Source organism: Leptonychotes weddellii, chromosome 3 (assembly GCF_054177405.1).
Source record: "Leptonychotes weddellii isolate Sample4059 chromosome 3, ASM5417740v2, whole genome shotgun sequence".
NCBI classification, from domain to species: domain Eukaryota; kingdom Metazoa; phylum Chordata; class Mammalia; order Carnivora; family Phocidae; genus Leptonychotes; species Leptonychotes weddellii.
The window spans coordinates 45,256,139-45,267,023 of NC_138371.1; the positions used below are offsets into that span (position 1 = coordinate 45,256,139).

The following is a 10,885-nucleotide window of genomic DNA, read 5'->3' on the forward strand; positions in this document are numbered from 1 at the left end:
TCTCTGTCAAATAAATAAATAAAATCTTTAAAAAATAATAATAATAATAATTTCTATTTTTCTTTTGGATGGAATGTTCTATAAATGTCATTTAGGTCAAGTTGGTTGGTTAATCTATCCCATCTATCCCTGATTTTCTGTACATGTTATTTAAATTACTGAGAGAGGGGTAGTGAAATCATCTCTCTCTAATTATGAATTTATCTATTTCTCTTTGAACTTGTGTTTTTGCTTTATGTATTTTGAAACTTTGTTGTTAGATGTGTAAGGACTTAGGAATGCTAAATCCTCTTGACGAATTTATACCTTTATCATTAGTAAAAGACCTTCATCTGAGGTACCATTTCTTTCCTGCTGATAGTGGTACCCACATATGCAGAATGCTCTGACCATCTATTATAAATCTGTAACAATAGGGGTGCATTTCAGCACAGTCCTAGGGTTATCAATAACATCTAGAGCCCCATTTGCAATTTTACCAATGGGAATATTCTTGTTAGAAATGGATTAAGGAGGGGGCACCTGGGTGGCTCAGTCAGTTAAGCCATCCATCTTAATTTTGGGTCAGGTCAAAAGTTGTGAGAGGAGCCCTACATTGGGCACCATGCTCAGTGCAGAGTCTGCTTGAGATACTCCCTCTCTGGCCCTCCCCCTGCTTGCATGCTCTCTCCCCCTCTCTCTCTCTTTCTCTCTCTAAAATAAATAAATAAGATAGATCTTTAAGAAAAAAAAAGAAATGGATTAAGGAGACTTAAGGAAATTTTTTTTAATTTTTTTTTAAAGGTTTTATTTATTTATTTGAGACAGAGAGAATGAGAGATACAGAGAGCACATGAGAGGGGGAAGGGTCAGAGGGAGAAGCAGGCTCCCTGCCGAGCAGGGAGCCTGATGCGGGACTCGATCCAGGGACTCCGGGATCATGACCTGAGCCGAAGGCAGTCGCTTAACCAACTGAGCCACCCAGGCGCCCAGGAAATTTTTTTTTTTAATCCACATACATAGGTGGTAGGACAAGTGAGTGGAGACTTCCACAGCAGAGATCAGAAGACAGAAGCATTGAGAAATTAGACTGGAGAGTGTAGCTGCAAGGTTAGAAATAGGATATACCTTTGAAGGGACAATTCTATGAAGTATTAAGCTCTTTGATGTCTTTTTCCTTTAACTCTTAGAGCAGTTATATTTTGTCAATAACTAAAAAACCAATTTATTTATGTTATAATCCCTTTTAGATTTTTCCCAAACCTAAAGAAAACTACTCTATCTAGGTTTTGTGGGATAAAGTAATTCTTAAATTCAAAGGGAAGTTATTTCCACCCCAAATTAAATAGCCACACGTGCCCCACATCCCTATAGGGCCACAGTGAAGAGGGTGCAAACCATGGTTTTCAGGCTTCAACAATAGTGAAGAGACAGTTGTCCTTGAGAAAATTACATTTAAGAAAAAGAGAGAGACATGGGTTGTATTCATCTTATAATCTTTCTAATCTCTCACTATACATACATAATATGTGTATGTGTGTGTGTATACACATATATATATCCCCATATACACATACATGCTATACATATAAGTATATATGTGTATATAAGACAGCATGTACATATATATGAAAGATATATATCACATATACAGTAAATGATTTTAAATGCACAAAATATGCAGACAAGAAGAAGATTATAATAATAGGCTCCCAAACATACTTGCAAGTATTTCTCACAATAGAAACAAGTTACTGGGGGCGCCTTGGTGGCTCAGTCGTTAAGCGTCTGCTTTCGGCTCAGGTCATGATCCCAGGGTTCTGGGATCAAGCCCCGCATCGGGCTCACTGCTAGGCAGAGAGCCTGCTTCTCCCTCTCCCACTCCCCCTGCTTGTGTTCCCTCTCTCACTGTCTCTCTGTCAAATAAATAAAATCTTAAAAAAAAAAAAAAAACAAGTTACTGTATGACTGAATTAATAAAAACTAGCTCATAAGATTTCAAAAGTTAACAGTAAAAAAAGTTATTCAGAACAATTCTTTAGTTATGAAGAGCCCACAATTAGAATTAATTCCTCGGTGGTATTTTCTTTATTTCTCTCCTAGTCTAGAATGACTATTCAGATAAGGCCATTGCCAGTAATGATAGTGATGATAATCAGGATCTCTTTTATGCTAATAAAACCCTGGAGTAAAAGAGTTAGACGTTTAAATTAGGTCATACAATGATCCAATTGAGGGAGATTTTAAAATACTCTTTATAATAAGTATTTTTGCAGACTTGACTCAATTTGAAGGTAATAGTTCACTTCTGAAAGATGTTTTAAGAATTTTAAAACTTAGAGCTTTATCTCTATTTCCCCTATGAAAAGATTTTGTATGAAGAAGGCTTTTGCCTTAGGATTCACACATAGAGGAGAGAGCACTTGCAGTGAGGTTGGTCAGTTCTAGGTGGTTCCATGAAGACTTATGTAGTTACTTTCCCATTTTATAGATAAAGAAGCTAGAGGCAAGAAACTTAGTAACCTGCCCAAAACCACAAAGATAATAAGAGATAGAATCCAGATTGAAAAGTCTGACACTAAAGCCCTTGAACTTATCTTAAAACATTTTATGATACGCTAATGCTCATTTCTCAGTACTTTTAATATTTCCCTTCAAATCTTTTTTATTTGTTTCCATTTTCTCCTACAATAACTTTAGACATACTTAAGGTCAACATAAAAATAATAAAAGATAAGGGGTGCCTGGGTGGCTCAGTCATTAAGCATCTGCCTTTGGCTCAGGTCATGATCACAGGGTCCTAGGATCAAGCCCCGCATCCGGGCTCCCTGCTCAACAGGGAGTCTGCTTCTCCCTCTCCCACTCCCCCCTGCTTGTGTTCCCTCTCTCGCTGTGTCTCTCTCTGTCAAATAAATAAAAAAAAAACCTTTAAAAAAATAAAAAATAAAAGATATTGACAACTAGTATCAGAATCAAAGGGGTACTTTGGAATATAAAGAGTTACTACAACTCAGTAAGTAAAATATCAAAAATTAACAGAAACAGAAAAATAAATAAGATTTGTTTGAACAATTAGTGCTTAGGAAGATCCATGTGGTCCAGCAAAATATATTGCCAAATGAAATTCTGGTGAAATATCTTTTTTTTTTTTTTGAGAGAAAGAGAGAGAGGGAGGGAGAGATTGAGAAAGAGGGAGAGGGAGAGAGAATCTTAAGCAGGTGCCACACTCAGCATTAAGCAGGATGCAGGACTTGATCTCAGGACCCTGAGCCAAAATTTAGAGTCAGACGCTTAACTGACTGAGCCACCAGGTGCCCCAATTCTGGTAAAATATCTTAAGAAAACAAATGACTTAAAGTAAAAGAAAGAGTAGGGACATTACTTAGATCTAAATAATGATTATCCCTACACAGAGTATGAGAGAAATGGAATCTATAAACATGATCTTTTTTTAAGTTGATGAGCTTATATTTTGTCTGAATTTCTAGATGTTTAAAGTGGATAGGTAAATGCAGTCCCTCTTACAGAGAAGGTAAATCTAGTCCCTCTTACTTCATCATAGCCAAGAGTGGAAGTGTCTAATGGTATCTACTGGTGGACAGAATAGAGCAGTAAATGGAAATAAATTGTCATAAAATTCCTTCATTTGTCAGAAAGTGGTAGAGGTACAGACTTAGGGTAACTTTTCTTTTTTTTTTTTTAAGATTTTATCTATTTATTTGGCAGAGAGAGACAAAGCGAGAGAGGGAACACAAGCAGGGGGAGTGGGAGAGGGAGAAACAGGCTTCCCGCGGAGCAGGGAGCCCTATGCGGGGCTCGATCCCAGGACTCTGGGATCATGACCTGAGCCGAAGGCAGACGCTTAATGACTGAGCCACCCAGGCGCCCGTTAGGGTAACTTTTCAAAACGAAAGAAAATAATCCAAGATGGAATCATTATAGAAATGAACATAAACAAAAATTAATTTGAAATAGATCATAAATCTAAATATAAAAAATATAGTTCATAGAAATGAATTTATGAGTGTATCTCTATAATCTTGGAATAAACCGAGTTTTTAAAAAAAGACACAAAAATATGAATGTAAAAGAAAAAAACCTAAACTGGACCTTTTTTAAATAAAAAATTTACACCATTAGATTATTAAACTCTGGGCCATAATAAAGTGACACTCACTTTGAACAACCAGAAACTTAGACAAAATAGATGAAGCAATGGTTTGGGACCACTGGATAACTAGTAACAAAGTGATCCCTGAGAGAAGAGAAACAAATGAGGTAGGGTGAGGAGAATTTCCAGGCACAGCAGAGAAAGGAGGAAGTAGATTTCATAAATTATAAAAGCAAAGTGTGAAGTTCTGAGAGGGCAAGTTGGCTAGAATTTGAGAGATAAGGTACACAAGAGGAGGGAGTGAGAGAGGAAGGGACAGAGGGAGAAAGGAGTGGGAAAGAGAAAGAGAAGGTGAGGGGAGAGAGAGTAAGAGGGGAAAAGGGAGCTCCAGGATCTGCAGAAGCATCCCTTCAAGACTTTAGCTGAATATCATTTGATGCATGCATGTGAAAAAATGACCCAAAGCCAGAGAAAGAATAACCATAAAATATCAGCAGTACAAATTCTGGAACTACACAAGTCTGAGAACAGTTCATGATCCCCTCACAGCTAGAGTAAAAAAAATCCACCTAATTAAGAAGACATCATTGGGTAAATCCTCATAACAGTTTTTTTCTTTAATAGTAATAAATAGCATGATTACACAGGGGTAATACAAATCTACACATCTGATAAGTTACATAGAGCTAAATACACACAAACACACACTCACATAAATAAGTACATATAAAACAGGTAAAATCTGAATAAAGCTAGTAGATTGTATCAATGTCAATTTCCTGGTCATACCATCATACTATAGTTATATAACACGTTACTAATGGGGGGAAACTGAGTGAAGGGTACATAGGATTTATCTACAATATTTCTTTCAAATGCACGTGGATCCACAATTATCTCAGAATAAAAAATTATAAATAAATTAAAAAGGAAATTTAGTCTTAATTATGTGAAATTAAAATATTCTAATATAAATATGTTTCAAGAAGTATATACTTCTTATATTCCCTTAAAGGGAACATATCTAAGCACAAAGCCTAACTTTGTAGGTTTTTAAGTTTAAATCACTTTTTTCCCCTATTGGGCTCAATATTAGTACACTTTATAAAATAAATTAAGCACTCTAGAGATCTGTCAAATGGCCTCATTGCTTTTTCTCCCCATCAAATATCCAGTGCTACAACATCCTTCCACAGAAAGGAAAATCCTATTATTGCTTAACTTCTTTTAGTAAGTAATATATACCTCATACAAACTCTAGAAAACTACCATGGATAATTCTGATTTGATAATTCTCTGCTAATGGTTTCCACTTAAAAACAGAAGCCAGAAAGTCCAAGCTTACTGTTCTATCACATATTTAAATTCACTGTCTCTTCCCAAATAGCTGAACTAACTGTCCTCTGTCAAGCATGGTAGTTAAAAAATAAAAGAGATGGACTGAGGATTTTCCTTATTGGAGACATACATTTTCTTTGAACTATTATTTTAAAACTTTGTAAAGCCTTGCCTTTTACCTAATAGTTCACTGACCATCAATTTTCCTCAATCTTGCTATGTGCTTAAGTATGCTATCCCTGTTCCCAGTCTCTTTTCTACTGCAAATTTAAATGGAAAAGGACTCATACAACATAAAACTGAATCTCTGTAACATATAAACTAAGCCTTTACAACATTTTCTTAGCCTGGGTTAGGTCATCTAACTCTGCTTTCATGACTCTTTATAAGGGCTAATAATCATCTTATTTCTGATACTGGCCTGTACTGCAGTTTGATAATGCACCCTTTCCACAATCTTAAATGATTCTTCATAGTTATTAGCACAGCAGATAACTCAACAATTCATACTTATACAAAAGGGGAAGGAGGCAGTAAGTCTAGTAAAACCATAAACAATATTTTCTAAACAACCTCATATTTAATAGAATTTTGGGAATGGTGCAGTCCCGAACACCATAGATAAGTATCATGGAGCCTTTATCTACCTTTGGTCAAAATGGTAAACTGAGAAATAACACAAATACCCTGATAACTGGTAGCTGGCCTAGAACAGAATAGCAGCCCATGGTGTCCCCATTGAATTTAAATAATTTTTTTAATATTTTATTTATTTATTTGAGAGAGAGAACACAAGTGGGGGCAGGGAGAGAGGGACAAGCAGACTCCTCCAGGGAGCCTGATGTGGGGCTTGATCCCAGGACCCTGAGATCATGACCTGAGCTGAAGGCAGATGCTTAACCAACTGAGCCACCCAGGCGCCCCTGAATTTAAATAATTTAACAGAATATCAACATCTGATGACATTACTCCATGACCATAACAGAACAAAACAAAATACAAGGACATCACACAACAAAAAATACTAAATATCCCTCTCTCCTGACCAAATAAATGACCACTACTTTAACTATGACAATTCTAGCTCCATTTTTCCATTTTACCTCCTAGATTAAAAATTATTAAAATATGCAGTTACTCAGGGCGCCTGCGTGGCTCAGTTGGTTAAGCGAATGCCTTCGGCTCAGGTCATGATCCTGGAGTCCCAGGATCGAGTCCCGCATCAGGCTCCCTGCCCGGCAGGGAGCCTGCTTCTGCCTCTGACCCTCCCCCCTCTCATGTGCTCTCTCTCTCTCATTCTCTCTGTCTCAAATAAATAAATAAATAAATAAATCTAAAAAAAAAAAATGCAGTTACTAATTTGCCATCATTCCATGACAAATGCTAATCCAGAACAGAACCCTTCTCAAAAATCATCTAGGATAACCCAAAACACTGTAAAAAGCCCATGCTATCCTTTACTGAAACAACCTACAAGTCCACATTTGTTCCACCACCCTTGCAAAAGCAAGTTAAATAAAGTTTGACTCTAGGTGTGTTCTTGCTGATCTTTAGACATTATGTTTTATCAAGCTCAACACAACAAGGCAGCTTAATGAGAAAGACTATGACTATTACAAACACTGGTTAGCCTGCGGATTAAATGGCATTTTAATGGTTTGTTGATGTGAATGTAAATTGGTACAACCACTTTAGAAAATTCTTCAGCTATATCTACGTAAGTTAAATATATAACTGTCCCAAGTCTCAAGAGTTCCATCTAGGTTTATCTCTAAGAGATATGAAAGACATATTCACTAAAAGATAAGCATGGAATGTTCATGGATGTTTTATTCATAATAGCACCAAACTGAAAGCAAGCCAAATGTCTATCTAAAAAAAAAAAAAAAGGTAAATCACTTATGTAAAATACTACTCAGCAATGTGAATAAATGAATTACACTTAATATGAATTCATCTCAAAAACAGAATATTGAGCAAAGAAACCAGCCACTAAAATATGCATGCTGGATGAATCCCTTTATATAAAATTCAAAAAGAGATTCTAATGCAACTAAAAGTTAGAATATTGGTTACACTTGAGAGTATAAGTTACTTGTAGCACAAAGGAGATTTAGGGAGATGTGGTAATCCTCTGCTTCTTGATCTGGATTACTTGAGTATATAAGTTTGTGGAAATTCATAAATCTGTATATACAAGATATGTCCACTTTTCTGTTTGTTATAATTTGTGTTCCATTTTGTTTTGGGGATTGGCAGAGCCATCTGAGGCTTTATTTGGAAAAAGACACTTGAGTTGGCTTTTAGTTGGGGCCATGGGCAAGAGGCAGTACCCAAGGCAGTAGACTCCCCCTAAGCGTAGGCTGAGGACTGAGACTGAGCCTCAGGTGTGTCTCCTGTTCCAGACACTCCCCTGCAGAGCTCCTTCCCCCAAAGGCTCTATGGTAGCCACAGGAGTGGGGAGGTTGGTAGGGACCACAGTGCTTGTTCACTTGGACAAGAGGACATCAGATGACTCAAACACCAGCTTCCCATCACAGGTCTCGATCTTCTTCACAACCATGGTGTTGGAGGAGCTGACAAGGCTGAATTAACTGCAGCCCCTAGCAGGGCCGAAGCTGGACTGGAAGCTCAGGCTATGGGTGAGACCAGGGCTTGTGAGGCCCCTGTAGGCTGAGCTCAGCCCACCCGAGTAGCTGCTGGTGGTCTTAGTATAGATACTCATGTTCTGCATCCCAGCCTCCAGCCAGCTCTCCTCACCCTCCAATAGCTTGCAGTAGGTGGTTATCTAAGTGTCCAAGGCCAGCTTGATGTTCATGAGCTCCTGGTACTCGTGCAGCTGCCAAACCATGTCCTGCTTGTCTTGCTGCAGGGCAGCTTCAGCCAACTTGGCAGTGGCATCCTTAATGTCCAGCTCCTCGTGCTGCTCTGTATCAGCTGTGGTGGCCTCCAGGGAAGCCCTCTGGCTTTTGAGGCCCTTGATCTCCGCCTGGAATCAGGTGATGTTCCAGTTCATCTTGGAAATCTCCATCTTCGTTGTGACAGAGGTCACCCCCATGATTCCCAGCCAATGTCTGCAGTTCCTTGTCCAGTACATGGTCTTGGTCTCAGCCCAGCTGTAGTTGACAGTGTCTTTGTACCGGGCTTTGACCTCAGCAATGACGCCATCCAGGGAGTGGCTGTTGTCCATAGACAGGACCATGGACGTGTCCGAGATCTGGAACTACTACGGTTCACAGATCTCCTCTTCATACAGCTGCCTTAAGAAGCCAGTCTCATCGGTCAGCCCATCCAGATGGGACTCCAGCTCTACCTTGTTCATGTAAGCTTTGTCCACATCCTTTTTGATGAGGACAAATTCATTCTCCATGTCTGCATGCACTTTGATCGCTCCCTCATATTGCCACCAGCCCCCGCGTATTGCCAAGTCCACCTCCAGCTTCAGCTTCCCCTGGCCCAGTGTGTCCAGCTGCTGCCAAAGGTCGTTGATGTAGCTCTTGAACATGTTGTCTGTGTTGCTCCAGACTGTTTTCTGCTGCTGTAGAAGGCTCCACTTGGTCTCTAGAATTTTGTTCTGCTGCTCCGGGTGCTGCACCTTGTTGACGAAGGAAGCAAACTTGTTGAGCATCTTGATCTGCTCCTTCTCCTAGGTGCACAGTCTGGATGTTGGGGTCCCCCTCCAGCTTAAGGGAGTTCAGCAGGCTCTAGTTCACTGAGACAGCTTTGATGCCCTCCACGTCCCTGGCCCCACTGTAGGCCCTGACATACTCATGCCCAGGCCACCCCCAGGAGCTGCTACTGCTGCCCACCTGGGAAAAGGTGGAGGAGCTGATGCCAGTGCCAGGCGTACTCATGTACCAATTAGCTGCTAAAGGCCCAGGGGCTGGAGGTGGACACCTTGTAGGACTTCTGAGTCACCCAGATGGTCATGGTCGAGACTGGAGTGGAGGAGAGCAGGCTAAACCTGACAGGTTTGAGAAGGAGTCAAGAAGCTGCTTCTGGGTAGGCTAAAAATTTTGAATTTACAGGTTTTCATAAAAATGTAAAAGACATACCAAAACTGAACTCTCGTTCTTGCATAGTAAAGATTCTTAAAAAAAAAAAACCTACATTAAGAATAGTTACTATATCATTCAGAGTCCCACCAGGAAACAGATGGCACATCAAGAGGTTAGTTGAAACAAGTTTAAGGAAGAAATAATTTATAGAGGTGTAGGCAGAGTTCAGTGAACCAGAATGCCATGAGGACGCACTCAGGAGCTAGCAAGAGGAGGAAGCTCTTACGCCTCATAGTGGAAGGGGAAGGAGTCACCAGACGCTAGCAAAGACTGTAGCTGCAGATAATGAACACCTCAAAGGGAGCAGTCACTGCCATAACCTTAGTGTGGCAGAGGAAGGGAAGAAGAAATAATTAACTTTGATCTTTCTTTTTCTTCCCACAATCAGCTCTCATGCTGCTTACCCAGCCAGAACCAGGGGGAAAGGGATTTCAGTAAAAGCAGTTTAAAGAAAGTAGTTTCCCAGAGCACAGAGCAGAGCAAAAAAGGGTAGAGAAAGAATCTGCAAGGGCAAAAGGAGAAAAACTAGCAATTGTAGAGTCTATAAAGTATTTACGATGGACTTATTTCTGAGAACTGGGCACTATGCCTCTATTACAAGGAAAATAACCTCCTTCATTGTTTTCATCTTCCTTTCTCTGAGACGAATTGCCATTTGAATTGTTATATGTTCACTGCTTCATTTTTGGAAACACAGTATCTTTAGATTTTGATCAAAAAAAAAAAAATAGTATGATGAGTCAGGACATTTCTCCCCAATGGCAGAATATATGTATTTTTGTGGATCTCAAAAATATCATTCCCTGTTAATGTGTGTCATAAAACTTCTCCTTCCAGGCATTTTGATTTCCAAACCAAAATCTAGACAAGTTATTAGCAAATACTTAGTTCAAACTAGTCACTGGTCAGGATAATCGTAAGATAGCAAGATAACTGAAGATTCGCTTTCAACCATTTATTCTTTGACTTGGAATAAACAGTCTTATACAAAAAAACTCAGTTTGTATTTCAGGCTACCTTCAAAGAATATGTGTTTTACCTGCAATTTCCCTCCCCAAAAGAAAAGCATTTTGTATTGTTAAGCAATAATATAGTATTAACAGGTTTTTTTCCCCCATCAGCTAAAAATAATAATATACAACTAAAAAATTATTATGTTTGTATAATGAGTAAAAAAAATCCTGAAATTTTAGACATTGATATAAATAATTAAAACTTGATATGTATATAAGAGTAAAGTTTATCATCTCTATGGGATATTTTCAAACTTTTTAAGTGATAATTTTTATGTCTTTAAAATATGATTATTGGCATATGCAAAAAAACAGTTTTAGAAAATCTAAATGAGGGGTGCCTGGGTGGCTCAGTCATTAAGCGTCTGCCTTCGGCTCAGGTCATG

The 10,885-nt window shown here is 38.8% G+C and overlaps 1 pseudogene; it reads right to left on the bottom strand.

Moving 5' to 3' along the window:
* Positions 1–7,325: 7,325 nt before the first annotated feature.
* On the bottom strand, positions 7,326–10,058 carry LOC102748104 (keratin, type II cytoskeletal 8 pseudogene; annotated as a pseudogene).
* Positions 10,059–10,885: the final 827 nt, after the last annotated feature.